Source organism: Bubalus bubalis, chromosome 9, assembly GCF_019923935.1.
Source record: "Bubalus bubalis isolate 160015118507 breed Murrah chromosome 9, NDDB_SH_1, whole genome shotgun sequence".
NCBI lineage: Eukaryota > Metazoa > Chordata > Mammalia > Artiodactyla > Bovidae > Bubalus > Bubalus bubalis.
In genome coordinates this window covers 18,392,242-18,407,531 of record NC_059165.1, presented here as the reverse complement: position 1 = coordinate 18,407,531, position 15,290 = coordinate 18,392,242, and the positions used below count along the sequence as shown (strand labels likewise).

Below are 15,290 nucleotides of genomic sequence, written 5' to 3'. Positions count from 1 at the left end.
GGCATTTATGTTTCAAAATTGAAGACAAATGTTTACAAAGATAAAAAGAATTAAATTATCAAAATAGTAAATATATCTGCACCTTTAAAGTTTTGCTTTATATATAATGGTTGACTGTGTTTTGAGTCAGGAATAAGTATTTGCCTTAAAGGTTAATAATAAAAATTCCTTATAGTTTTATCACTTATTACTTTAGAAGGAAAATTACCCTTTACATTGGCCTTATCAAATAAGGTACCAGCTATTTATATATATATATGTACATACAGTAATATAAATAATAAAGAAGTACAAGTAAGTTCTCTGCTTGAATTTTCAGTAATTAAGTCATTTTATTAATGGTATTTCCCTAAGAGGCTAATCACCAGTCACAATACTGAAAAAGTTAATAATGGAATTTAAATGACACTTGGAAATTGTGATTGAGTCCCTGGTGGACTTTCAAGTTTTATTTCCCATCAAGACACCTACCTAGAGAATCTTCAGGATTATAAAACATAAATACCTTGATATTTAGCGACGGGATAAAAAATATGTTTCCTTTTTTTTTTCCTTTTTCCAAACTGTATTTGGTCAGCTTTCTTCTGTGGCGTGTAGATCCTGAAAGATACCTCTTCAAATGTGGGTATCCTTTCCCACAGAAGAGCATATAAAGTTAAATTGCACTGAATAGTACAGTCTGCTTAGAAATTAAAACTTGAAGACAGGGATAAATTGTGTTTGAGTTTGCATCTCACTTGATGTGTATGTGCTCTACGTTGCCTATAAATCTTACAGATAAACCATTTGTCTTCAGACTTAAACAGCATCCTTTCCCATGCATAGCTTTTGGCCATGGATTTCAGAATGTGTCTTGTAAGTATTAAGGAGAAACAGCATACAAAAAATTGAGACGGGGTAGGTAGGTAGCCACTAATTAATGAAAAAAGAACCCCAAATAACTCCAAATATTTAGGCTTGATGATTTAAATGTGCTTACAGGGGTGACTATTAGCCTGTTTGAGAGATGGTCAGTTCATTCATGGCACAATGCAGGTCCCCAGACACACTGCTGTGCCAGGAAACAAAGAGTGGGACAGCCCCACCCTCGCTCATTCTCCACTCCTGCAACACCCTTGCTCACAAAGCCCCTTTCAACTGTGCCTTTATTCTGGGTGTTTACTCTTACTCATTCAGACCTCCTTTTGCCATCTCATGCACAGCGTCCCCCAGCCCTCCCCAAGCTGAATTCTGATACAACCCACCATAAACCTGCCATTGAAGAAAACAAGCTGCAGGCCCAGGATTCTGTGATTTGGGAGAAATGCTTTGTGAATTTTCACTTTTTTTTACAAAACAGTAACTAAAGGTATTTTTATGCAAGCTAAAATAAAGTTCCTGGAGATAACTACTCTGCAGTAACAAAGGAAAGTTACAGCATAAGCATGTTAGAGGGTTTTATTCCCCTTGACATTTTAAATAAGCATAGAAAAATATCACCACCTGAATGGTATAACAATGGCAGAATAAAAATATCTATTGTATTCTAGAGTTGGTGTGCTTGATTTTGAGTGTGGTTCTAATTTTTAGGGTAGCTTTTATAATTCAGAAGTTTTTAAATCTTTGAGCATGAGACAAATCAATGTGTATATGATATTACCATTTGAAATTTTATATATATATATATAAAATTCTCTATGCGATTATATACAAATAACTTTGCAAGAAATTTTACCTCTAAAGGGGTGGAGGACTTTTAAATTAAGTTATTCCTTAATTACTAATCCAGAAAATTGACAAATAATATTTAACAAATGTCTGTTTTTTAAAAAGTAGCATAATCAGATCAAAGGAATGTTTATAATGATATCACCATTTACAGTTGAAAATTTCAACAATTGTATAAGTTTACTAGACAATTCTCTTAGTCATTTGTGTAAAATGGAATAGATTCTATTCAATTTCATCTTCTGAACAAGGACTACCTTATTTAAAAAGTATTTTAAATAATAAAAAATTAAATACTGGCAAAAATCTATGAAAAAAAACTTTATTTTAATTTGAATTAATCAAGTACAGGTTATTAAACCCAATGGAGCCTACTAATTTACTGCTGCCTACTTTTATGCTTTAAAAAAATCATTTTAAGTCAGCTACACTTTTTTTAAATGAAATGCGTATTTCAAATGCTATGGGAATCCACAGCATAGTAAGCAAGATTTATAATAGCTTTACTCAACTATAATATTGTATTTTTTCAATATTTTTAAAGGAAAAGTTAAAATAATTTTTCCTATCAAGGAAAAATGCTATTTCCCAATACCTCCACACTTACTTTTAGAAATATGCCCACATTTAATGTACTATCAAAGGCTTTACTTTTAAATTAATAAAATGAAGTTTTATCTATTCCATCCATAACAAGAGTTACATAAGCACATTTGAATATTTCACTCATTTTCTTTGAATGTGTAGCTCCTGTATGCCTGTTTAATTGGGATGCTCCCTCTCTTCTAAACTCTCAGATACTTTCATTAAAGCACATGTGCATGCAGGCAATGATGACCCTTTAGACTAGTCGTAAATTTAGTCGCTGGGAAATGAGAAGGCTTCACAGATGACTTAATTTGCTGTGGGAACCTGCGCTTCCTCCGCGTGTAACCTCTGCATTTGGCTGCCTGTGACCTTGAGCACCATCCACCTGCTGGAAGCCATGTTTGATTCTCCGGCCAGGGAAACGCCTGCCTGACAGCAGAATGGTATCATAGGATAGTGTGAAGGAATTTTTCTTTCTCTGTCATCATTAAGGGGGTTCCCCCTATGGTGAGGGGAATGAAAAGTACGATTTAATGTTCTCTGGAGAGTGGCAGGGGGAAGAAAGGCTCAAAGCTTTGCATGCTGCTTTCCGAGTGGGTCATTTCAGTCCTTGTGGCGAATGGGATGTCCCCATGGAATTTGCCATAGACTGTCTGAAAAGAAAGGGATTAAGACCCTTTTCAGGATGGAAATGTAACAAAAGGACCACTTTTATGATGTAGCAGCATAAAATAAGGGGCTCTATTGTGCAACTGATTGCTAAAGATCTTTGAATCGGGTAGCCTAGCCTGGTAGGCCCCGTTCCCGGCGGGTTTGGAGGCTTGTACAGAATGGTCCGTCTATACTAGAAGCAGAGTTCTGCTCTCATTTAGGGGCAAGTAAGAGATTATCAGTTTGTTCCTACATGATTTTTTTTTTTTTTCCACACCTACGGAAAAGTGGCCTGTAGGGAGATTATACTCTAGTGAAAGTTGGTGCTAATTAAAACAAGTAATTAGTGTTCCTCCAGGCTTTGCGGTTACACTCACTTTTGCCCGCCAGACAACATTAGTTTAAAAGCAATCCAATTTCTAGCAATAACAGACTGTAAAAAAGTCATTTAACAAGTATATAAGTGTAAGGTTACAGTTCAGGCGTTGATTTATCTCTTCTGGGCTATTTAGAAATACTGTAGTAAAGTTGAAGAGAAAGAAAGTTAAACGGCTTTTTAAAAAATTTAACATTAAGAAAAAAAAAAGACTACGTGCCTCAGTCCATTTACAAAAAAAGAAAAATGACAAGCAAAATCTGGGAGCGTGTGAGATTTCCTAAATTACATTAGGAAACCAAAATTGGATTTAATGCTGTTTTCCTCAACCCTCACTTAGCATTTTGTAAACAGATCATTTCATTAAGTCCTTTTGTTTCTTCTCTCGCCTTTGCTGAAACAAGGACTTTTTATTGACTGATTCTCATTGAAATGAATTGGAACAGTAGAGTTTAACACAACACGTTATTACCTCCTTTTTTTCACAATTCCAAAATGACTAGCGTGGCTCTAGTTTGCATATCTGGTGGGAGGACTTAGTTAAACTAGAGAGATCTTGAGAGAGATTAAAATATTTTATTATAGAGAGATATAATAAAAATTAATATTAAAAATCATACCTACACTGAATCATGCCTTACTAAAATTCTTGTCTAATTGCTCAGTTTTTTAACCTGACATCCTTTTATAATTGCTGCCTTTGCTACTTAAAATGATGTATTTCTGAGGTTGATATCATCAAAGACATGTGTGGTATTGTGCAAGAAATTCAATATAGCTAATCATTAAAACCAACCATAAGTCTACTTTCCCCTTAACAAATGAATTTATAATATTTTAATTAATATATAGTTTTCATATCTGTGGGTTCTCCAATGCTATACTTCTTTTTTTAACATAAAAGGATGCCAGCTACTCTGCAATACACAAAACTTTGCTATGCTTTTTATATAGTGCTGGTCATATAAATAAAATTCTCTATGTGAAAAGACATTTATGATAAACAGTAAATACCACAAAAATGACAGCTACTGTCACATATTCAAAAGTAGATTCTGAACTTAGTCATCTTCTTTAACGGATTACAATTAATAAAGTATTAAATAGCCCGATTTTGATCATTTCAGGTTAAAATAAGACTAGACTGATCACATTTTAAACATTAATTTGGAAGACAAAGAAGTCTTTCATAAAATCTAGCAGCTTGTTTAAATTAAAAAATAAATTTCATCATGTAATTTTTGAACTCTAAGCTATATTTTATAATTTCAACATATGCTTTTTCTTTCCTGGACTTTATGTCCTATGATTATTTAAAGTGTAAGAATTTTGGTAACCAAGCCCAAAAAATATTTTGTAGGTATCAGAGGGTCCGTATGTATTTGAATCTCTGCTTAATGTTTAAAAATATCTATGAAGAAAAAGTATGTTTGGCTGTAACTTTTTCTTTAAGAAGGAATCTAAAATAATGAAGACTGCATTCGTTACTAGGTGTGTTTATTATACAGATTAAGTTTCCAAAAGACACTCAGCTCTCAAAATTCTAAAATCGCTTTATAATTCTTGCAGAAAGTTTAGTGTGATATATTGAAAATCTTTCTGCAATATCATACCTTTTTTCCCTGATAATTAGAACAGTGCTCAACTGGCATTTTAAGATATTTTATTTTGGGTTTTGCCTTTTAATGGTATAAAGCTTCTTTCAAAATCAGCCTTTGATAGTATTTGATTTTCTTAAATTGAATTTAAGCTGCCTCTATCAAGTCTCTTTTTGAGCTCAGAATATGCTTTTTATTTCAGGACTGATAAGCTGGAGACTGCGACTATGGCAGCACAGACCTGGGGCACCAGAGGCCAGACTGTGCAGACCTGAGAGGCCTCTTCAAGGGTCGTGACGGAACCATAAAGGACGCCATAATAGCTCTTATTTTATGTATTGAGCCATGTTTGCACAACAATTCCATTATAATAGAGAGATAATCTTTGGAAGTAATTTTTAAAACAGCATATGTATAAATGCTGAGTCTCAAGTAAAAGAAAACAATTTTCCTAAGCCAAATGCCTTTCATAAGAGATTTCAATGGTCATTTGATTCTGTCTTAAGGATAATCTGACCTTATGATTCACCCATCTCTTCAGTACACGTCTCAAATATAATTGTTTTCATTTGAAGTTAAAGAAAATAGAACAGCTAAATAACCCTTTGTGATTTGCTTTACTGCATTGTAGTGCTTTGGTCTAACCAAAGAAAACTCTTAAGCATGCAATTATTAGTATTAAAATTGATGCCTCCAAGAGTTCAATATCAACTATGCACAAAAAAAAAATCATATACTGAGAATAATGCTGACTCCAGATCTTCTTTACATTTTTATATATTCCTTGCAATATAGCTATTTAAGTCCAGCAAGCTAGATCATACTCAGTCTTTGAATCTAGAGATGGTATTATCTTCATATAATGTAATAAAGTTCAATAAATGCCTATTGAATTCAATATGATTTAATTTCTTTGATTTTTATCAATATTTCAATAAAGATATACTGCAGATAGCAATTTTCATTGCAAAATAATTTTGGAGTTTCTGACAAAGATAAAATGTATAAAATATTATGTAGTCTATGATGCATGGTATTTATAGAAGACCAGACCTGTGTCATTTCATATATACAAAGTATAGGATGTATTACTATACAACATCACTAGACAGAAAGAGTAAAATTAGAATATAAGAGAAGCTACACCAAGACAAGTATTTTATGTATTAGTGCATCATCTCATTTATTATAACACTTTCAGAGATGAAGACTCAGGAGCTTAGATGAGTTAAGAAACTTTCCCCCAAAAGCTAAGGTGAAGGGGATTTATTTTAAAAGATCATTTTAACATGTTGCTGGTGTGTGCCTTCCACGTGACAGTCACTGTGCTAAAGCACATTGTGGGCATCTGTGGACAAGATGCATGAGCTCCCTACTCTCTGGAAACACACATTCTAGTAACTTATAGACAAATGCACAAGTAAATATGCAATAATAGTGATAAGTATTATAAAGGGCTTCCCTGGTGGCTCAGATGGTAAAGAATCCACCTGCAATGCAGGAGACCTGCATTCAATTCCTGGGTTGGGACGATCCCCTGAAGGAGGGCATGGCAACTCACTCCAGTACTCTTGCCTGGAGAATCCCCATGGACAGCGGTGCCTGGTGGGCCACAGACCATAGGACCCCAAAGAGTCGGACATGACTGAGCGACTAAGCACGCATACATATTATAAAGGGAATCAAGATAATTTTCAGTCAATAAACAAATCTGTCTCCAAGGTAATGGCAAACATCTCCTTATTATTTTGACATTTTGAGCCTAAATTCAGGCCTTTACGTTTATTTCTATTCCATTTAATCCTGGATAGTTTAGTCAGTTTTCCCCAGATTTTAACTTCCTTTTGATTCCCAATGTGTTTACTTTTTGAAAAGCCTGTGGTCACGCAGAACACATCACTCATGCCACCAGCAGCCAGTGCAGACTGCATTCAACTTTTGCAGACTCACTTTAGTCTTCAGAATTTAAACTGCTACTTCAATCCTCTCCCTAAAAGAGAACTGATTTTTCATTTGCAACTGATTCCACTAAACGTCATCCAATGCTGTCATTTTTTAAATTATTTTTTATTAGAGTATGTGAAAGTGAAAGTGTTAGACTCTTTGCCATCCCATGGATTGCAGCCCACCAGGCTCCTCTGTCCATGAGGTGTTTCAGGCAAGAATACTGGAGTGGGGTGCCATGCCCTCCTGGGGATCTTCCTGATGCAGGAATTGAAACTTCATCTCTTACATCTCTTGAAATGTCAGGTGGATTTTTTACCACTAGCGCCACATGGGAAGCTCACCTATTTTATACACAGTATCAATAGTGTATGCGTGTCAATGCCAATCTCCCAATTCATCCCACTCCCCTCGTTCCCCCTTGGTGTCCATACATTTTTTTTCGCTGTCTATATGTCTATTTCTGCTTTGCAAATAAAATCATCTATATGATTTTCTTGATTCCACACGTATGTGTTAATATACATTTGGTTTTCTTTTTCTGACTTACTTCACCCTGTATGACAGTCTCTATGTCATTCCATACTGTATTCATTTCCTCCCTTCTAGGCTGCTATTCACTTGATCTTGCATCTTTTATCACAAAACCATTGGGATGGTTGCATTTCTTCATCTTCAGTATAATAGCTAACATTTATTAAATGTCTACTGTGCCCCCATTATTCTAAACATTTTTATTTGCAATTTTCGTGTAGTTCTCCGACTTTATAAAGAAACGTATTCCTGCCATTACTGTTTTACACATCAGGAAAATGAGAAGCAGAGAAGTTCCCAAGATCATACACTAGGAAGTGACAAAGCCTGGACTTAGAAGAAGGTGGTTAAGAGATTTTACTGTTAATTTCATGTCTCAGAGTTTTTTTTTATAACACTGGAGCCATCTTCCATTTTAAAATGGATGACCATAGAATCAGGCCTTCCCTTCCCAAACAGTTTTCCTAAAGTTTAGGGTATAGGTTAAATTATATTCAGTGTACCTACCCATAGTTGTTGTAAGTTCTAAGCTGAGATTGCACCCTCATAGGTTTTTAAACACCACTTCTTCAAGTCTTATTTCACTGAAAGGAGACTGGAAGAACAGAAAGGCAGTGGGCACTTGCTGTGCGGGCATCCAGAGTTGCCTTCAAATCCAGTTCTGCTGCTTACCAGCTGTGTTACTTAGGCAATTTAAATAATTTCCCTAGACCTGGTTATTCCTTTTTTTTCATTGAGGATAATACATATCTCAGGAGGTTGCCATGGGAATCAATCTACTACACGAAAGTGGTTTGGTACATGCTTTGTGCTCTCAGTAATTTTGACTCTATTTTATTTGGAATTAAGATTGTACTGGCAATTCTTTTCATTATTTCTTAAAAATCTGAGAGAGAAAAGTTTCCAAAATTAAGCCAAGTTTTATCAGATGCTCTGTTATTTGGCTTTTTGATTTATCATAGTTTGCGGAAAGTCAGTCGTATAGTTATTCATCATTCATTTGCTTATCTACTCAACAAGCAAGGCAGTGATCAAGCAGTTATAATAGAACCATTATACCAGGCTCTGTTCTAAGCAACAGGATTTCAGTGGTATGTGAGAGATGGCGCCTACTATCAAGAAGTTCGCATTCATAAAATGTGATCACAAGTATAAGAGAAGTCAGCAAAGGAGCTGAGCTTATGTTAATATCTATAGTGTGTAGAATTATTGACCTCCTCTCTTTCAAGACAGTCTGCAGTTAATAGTTCCCTCAATTCAGTTTCAATGGTAAAGTTAAAGAGTTTATATACATGTCCTTCTAAGATCTATTTCATCTCGAAACACTATGCCTCTGTAATCATGTCATGGCTGGTTCTCTTTCTTTTTATTCCTACTTAAATGCCATCTACCATATTTCCAGTCAAAGGTTTATAAAATTTACTGGAAGTAGAATGACTTATTTTCAACTGGTATCACTTTTTACTCCTTCCATTAGGTCAATTTGTACACATGCGCACATAATATTGTTTGAATTATTGTCCAATTTACGTTATGCCTTGCTGAAGGTATAAGTTTTACAACAGATCATTGGCTCTACTTTTCCTAATGATTTCTGGGGGCCTCCTTTTCTATTTTCTTCAGTTTTACCTATTGTTTCTCAAAGAGTTATATTTTATAGTATACCCTGGGCATTTCCCCCAATATCTCTTAAATTTTATTAAAGTAGCAATTCTGCTACAAACTAAGTTGGGCTGAATATGTCTAGAAGATAATCAACAACAGGATACTTACATCATTACAATGTGGGGAGCATTCAGTTTAGATATGAAAACAATGAAAATTCAACCTTCAACCATGATATCCTTGGTCTGAATCTCTAGAAAAAGTTAAGGAAGAACAATTGCATACACTGTTACACCACAAAGGCAGAGCCTTGGTGACCTGCAAGCACAGCCTAACCTATATATAAAACACACAGACTTTTTTAGCATTCAGTTCAGTTCAGTTCAGTTGCTCAATCGTGTCCGACACTTTGCGACCCCATGAATCGCAGCACACCAGGCCTCCCTGTCCATCACCAACTCCCGGAGTTCACTCAGACTCACGTCCATCGAGTCAGTGATGCCATCCAGCCATCTCATCCTCTGTCGTCCCCTTCTCCTCCTGCCCCCAGTCCCTCCCAGCATCAGAGTCTTTTCCAATGAGTCAACTCCTCACATGAGGTGCTCAAAGTACAGGAGTTTCAGCTTTAGCATCATTCCTTCCAAAGAAATCCCAGGGCTGATCTCCTTTAAGATGGACTGGTTGGATCCCCTTGCAGTCCAAGGGATTCTCAAGAGTCTTCTCCAACACCACGGTTCAAAAACATCAATTCTTTGGTGCACAGCCTTCTTCACACTCCAACTCTCACATCCATACGTGACCACAGGAAAAACCATAGCCTTGACTAGACGGACCTTTGTTGGCAAAGTAATGTCTCTGCTTTTGAAATATGCTATCTAGGTTGGTCATAACTTTTCTTCCAAGGAGTAAGCGTCTTTTAATTTCATGGCTGCAATCACTATCTGCAGTGATTTTGGAGCCCAGAAAAATAAAGTCTGACACTGTTTCCACTGTTTCCCCATCTATTTCCCATGAAGTGATGGGACCAGATGTCATGATCTTCGTTTTCTGAATGTTGAGTTTTAAGCCAACTTTTTCACTCTCCACTTTCACCTTCATCAAGAGGCTTCTTAGTTCCTCTTCACTTTCTGCCATAAATCCTATATTCTGTTATTCTTTCCTTCCATTGCACTTTTGCCATATTGATTGTTTATCAACTGCCTCTTATCCTTGTATGTAAACTTCACAAGGAGAAGAAAGTGTAATTGCTACTATTCTGCTAGAGCATCCTTAAATACTCACTGAATAGATGGCATGAGTTGGATAATATAGTACTGAAACTATGATGAGATTAATGTGCTTGAGTTATTATCATGTAGCATTTGGAGAGACACTTGTTAAAGGAGATATAATTTTAACATTCTAAAGCAAAGTAGTTTTACAATTATTGTATAATTTTAGAGTTGACATTGAGTCACAATTGCCACGGTGTGGCTCTTGTTTGCAATATGACCCTTCACCTTGGAAAAAAAAAATGTTTATTCTCACAGAAACCTTGCTGCTATATCCACAAAATAATGAGTAGTCTATAGAATGCCGACTTGAAGCTAAAGTTTCCTTTCATTCTTTCATTTTCTCTCATCCTTAATCAACAATTTCATTTGTGAAACTGTTTTCTATCGAGTGTGTACTATGTGCCAGACACTGAGAACAGAGCACTGTAAATGCAGAAAGGAGAGATATATTCACAGCTCTTGGGTATTTTTTCACTGAGTAAGATGAAAAAATCAACAATGGAGGCAGAGTGCAGAAAAGTAAATACACCGCAGAATTATAGCAAAGCAAGGAAGAAGGGAGCCATAGAGAACAGGAGTATCAGAGAGCTCCTCCAGATGGAGATAGTTAATAAATCGAGTTCTTAAAAACAATCGAAGTTTTATAGGATGATCAAAATAATCAAGTTCTAACATGTCCACAATGACTTATTTACCAGGTGGACTAGCTACTTCCACTAATTAAATTTGATTCTGGGCAATCTGACTCATGTTTAATGTACGTGTTCTTTGTTCTCATACTAAAGAACAACCTGTAATACATGAGTCATGTTTTAAATGTAAATGCCAATAATACTTCTGTTTCTTATTTACTTCATGTAGTTCATTTAATTCATGTTAGTTCAGCAGCACAATGAGAACATTAAACCACATTTTTTAGCCACTCCTCCCTACAAATAAACATTTATTTCCTTACTGACTTCTAACTCTGAAAGGTATCATTCTATACTTCTTATGACCATCTTCATTTAACTAAATCTAGACTTTTTTCATTGTTTTCAAAACTTCCACCTTTTTTTCTCTCTTTTTAATTTTCTATTTTTGTTTAAAAGCCATTGAACAGTTTACTCTTGTCTCCTCACCATTGAAATTGCTGTTAATTAACTAATGAACAAATATTTAATTTCTTCTGAAAATAAACTTGATCAAAGTTTTCACTGTAATCCATAAGAATCACGTTTATGCATTTGTTAAGACCTACAACTATACATTTATTACAGAGAACTACTAAGAAAGTAAACATCCTGATAAACTTTTCCAATATATTCAGTAAAAAGAAGTATATGGTCTTCAGTCAGCCATCATTTGTTCCTTAATTACTGGTTTCAGCAAAAAATTATATCTTACTAATTCTTTCAGTAAAGATCATGAGTCTAAAGAATGTAAAAAGCACCTTTTATACCCTGATCAAACATTCAACTTCTTTCTTCTCTGTTTACTATCTCCTTGAATAAGTCACATCTATTCCAAACTTTTCAAAAATGTCTCTTTCTGTTTCAGTAAAAGCCTCCCTACCTACCTTCAGGGCATGGCTGAAGCTCACTTGGTGAACAGAGCAACTGCAATTGAAACCCAGAGATGAAGAGCCCAGCCTTTGTTCTCCACTTTGTAGCCACAGGATAGTATATAAGCAACTTAGTTTTCTACATTTTCCTGGGCCTGAGAGTTGGCAAATGAGAAAAATAGATGAGGTCATCTCTAAAATCCCTTATGGTTCCTGTATTTTATAATCCCATTATAAATCACCCTTAATTACAAGGGCCCGCGGGTTCTGTGTAGTTAAATTTATTTTGGGCTTTTATTTTTGTTGTTGTCTTATTTTTCTGTGTGTTTATTTTCCTGTAATCACTTTGATGGATACAAGCCCCTTCATTTGTCCTTTGCAAAGCTGCATAATCTTTAGCAATTAAATTAGTCAAGTTGATATAACTCATGGCCTCCTTCATGCTAGAAATTTTGATGTAGATTTTGTACAACTAGAGACTTGAATTGTGAAAATTTCATAAAGTTCAGTTTTACTCTTATGCGTGGCATTCTTTTTACTCTGGAATTTTATTGATGGTTTCAAGTTTGCCTGAGCCAATGGCTCAGAGCACCATCTAAAAAAAAAAAAAAAAAACTCAGGAAGTGGTATTTATATTTGTCCTGGCCTTGAATTCACGCTGTGTGTCTCATAAAGCAACCTAGCATGAGACATGAGACGAAGGGATACTCCTATCAAACAACTGCTCAGAGAGAAGTGCGTGTGATCTCAGTCCAGTTCAGAGCAGAGTTGTCCACCTTGCAAAACTCTCCGCTCAGTGGAAATGATCATCCTATTTGTTGTCAGTCTCATCCAAGAAGTTCAATACTGAATGGACCTATGAACGATATTAGTCCTTTAAACCTTCAAAGGGCCTCCTGTGCATCAAAGACAGGCCCTTGTCACCTGACCCCACCAGTTCATGAATGATGATCTTTTTAAGGCCCTTAAGTCAGCTTTAAAAGAGAGCGCTAAAGTAGGATTTCATAAAACAGAACTGGGAAAATTGGAAAGAGGAAAACATTGAGATGGTCTAACATTGCAGGGCTTGAAGGCATTATTCTTCTTTTGTTGTATTAAGCAACCTAGTTTTAAATGACCAAGTAGAGACCAAAACAATAGCAACAAAATAAGGAATATTTTTAAGGAATGGTTTACTTTAGAAGATATTTTAACATCTTTATTAAACCAAAATAGAGTAATTCAACACAAAAAGAAAATGTAATTTGGGTTCTTACAGAATGTATTATTTATATAAATCGTAGGGACTTGATATCTGCTTAGTGATAATGATGATACTAGTGATCATTTTTATTATGAAATAATATAAAACAAAACACTTTAAAAGGAAGTTTCTCCCTTGAGTATAGGAGATTACCCTTTTTATTTATCATTTTTAAAAGTTTTAGGATTGTTATTAAGAAATATATATTAATTTATAACACAAGAATAAAATTAGCTAACCATGTTTATAGAATCACTGATATAAAGAAAAATGTTGGCTGAGGACTTAAATAATTACCCTAAATTCAGAAGATTAAAGCCAAAGCTAATTTAATGTGGTCATATTATTTCCCATCTGAATCTTAAATAAATTATATAACCTATTCTAAGACATATTCCATCCTTTGAAACAAATTTTGATGCAATCACTTAAATAGTAAAACTCCTTTTGCCTTCTTTGAAAAATGTTGTGCATGTTTTCTGGGGTTTTTGTTGTTGTTGTTGTTTGTTTTAGTTTAAAAAATTATGTACTATAGTTAAAATATCATAGCCTTGTAGATTTCAGTTTGGTGCCCAACTGGAGCTTTTGCCTCCCAGGACTTTTTCAGATTTTTATTTTTTACTTTTTTCCTTCTTTTGCTTGATCTTTCTTTGTTTTTCCTTTCTCTTAGCTTCACTGCATGATAAATTCTGGATTATGTCTCACTGAAGCTTCAACACTACTTTTAACAAAGTGGCTGAACTTTTAACCTTTGAGCCCAACACTCTTTAAAACTATCACCAATATCCATTGTACTTTTTTTCTGTAGTTCTGTGTCAGCTATAGGGAGGTTAAGCCTTTTAGTATTTAGGACCTTATTTACCCAGGTTCCTTGTAATGGCCAACAGAGAGGATTTAATTCTTTACTGGTCTTTCTCAAAATTCTTGGAAAAATAAAATCCTGAGGCCTCTAACTGTCCATACTACTCAATCGTGATTGGTAATTAGTCTGCAAAAATAAGGAGTTCCTCGGTGTCAGTTTTCAATAGAAAGTCACTTATTTATAACCAGGCTTCAAATTTCCAACACAAAGGATGATTTTTTTTTAACCAGGTCATCTTACAGCATCCAAGCTCATCCTCCTCAGCAATGCATTCCCCTGCAAGGCAGCACAATCAGCATTTTCTAGAATTCCATAGCCAAACAGCTAGGATGCTTTCCAGATGCTCAAAAGGAAAGAACTTTTTTTTTTTTTTTAATGTAGAATTTATACTTACATATTCCTCTTTGTGCCATTACAAACATTCATAAAATGTTACTCCAAGCTATGTCCTTGTATGAGGAGCCAAAAATCTGGCAGTTCTCTGTCTTATTTGTTAGAGGAATAATTTGATAAGCAGCGAACACTAGAGGGGGAGCTTACGCGTTCAGGAGACAGCTTCAGACTCTATGGGAGAGGATGAGACTGACATTAGAGCTTCCACAAGTCAGACTAGGACTTGGTCAGCCATGGCTAGGAAGTCAAAAGGTCAAGAATGGTAGGTGGCCAACTTATTGCCATTTTCCAAAAAGGCAGGGAATCATAAGCAGACTTGAGAAGTTCAGTAGCTGCTCTTGCCATGATATGGAATATTTTAAAGACCCCTCTGGAGGCAGTTTTAACAAGAGAAGTAGGATTACAGAGACTTTCCTCCCTTTACTACTACAGTCTGTCATTTAAATGTCTAAGGAATGATGGAATGAATTATCATAAAATTTTGACAAATTTGATGGCTCAAGCAAAAAAGGGAAATAGGCATTCTGATTATTAGGTTCTAATAAGACATGACATTTAAAATGAATTTACATGGTAGTTAGACCTTTGTATTTTTTTTCTCTGATTTAAAAAAACACAGATTATTTTCTTTGAAAAGAAAAGGACTTATTTCAGTTTCTCTTCTCTCTAGTTTAATGATTATAAATTCTATTTTAATTCATATATCTTTATCCTCCATAACCATAATCTGTTTGCTTTCCACAATTTGCCTGAGCTTAACAAATCTTAAAATGTATCTTGCTAGCATGTAGACTATTTTAGTAGACATATTTAGTAGAATTTTAGTTAAAAAAATATAAGCAGCCCTCTCACTTGTTATTAGCTTATTTTTTATGTATTACATTACAAAACAGTAGATAAGTCTTATTGATTTAAAAGAACAAACTGCATTTTCCAAAATGAAAAAAAAGCAATAAAAGGGGATTAACCAAA

At 34.9% G+C, this 15,290-nt stretch overlaps 1 long non-coding RNA gene across 2 annotated transcripts in view; it reads right to left on the bottom strand.

Moving 5' to 3' along the window:
• Positions 1 to 608: 608 nt before the first annotated feature.
• The window catches only part of LOC112586819, a 55,990-nt gene continuing 41,308 nt past the window's right edge, over positions 609 to 15,290 (bottom strand). The window contains exon 5 of one of the 2 annotated variants that reach the window (XR_006553161.2): positions 609 to 630. This is a non-coding gene — a long non-coding RNA (uncharacterized LOC112586819). Of the gene's footprint in view, positions 631 to 9,234; positions 9,257 to 15,290 lie in introns of those variants that run through there. The other variant, XR_006553162.2, reaches the window with a different exon arrangement.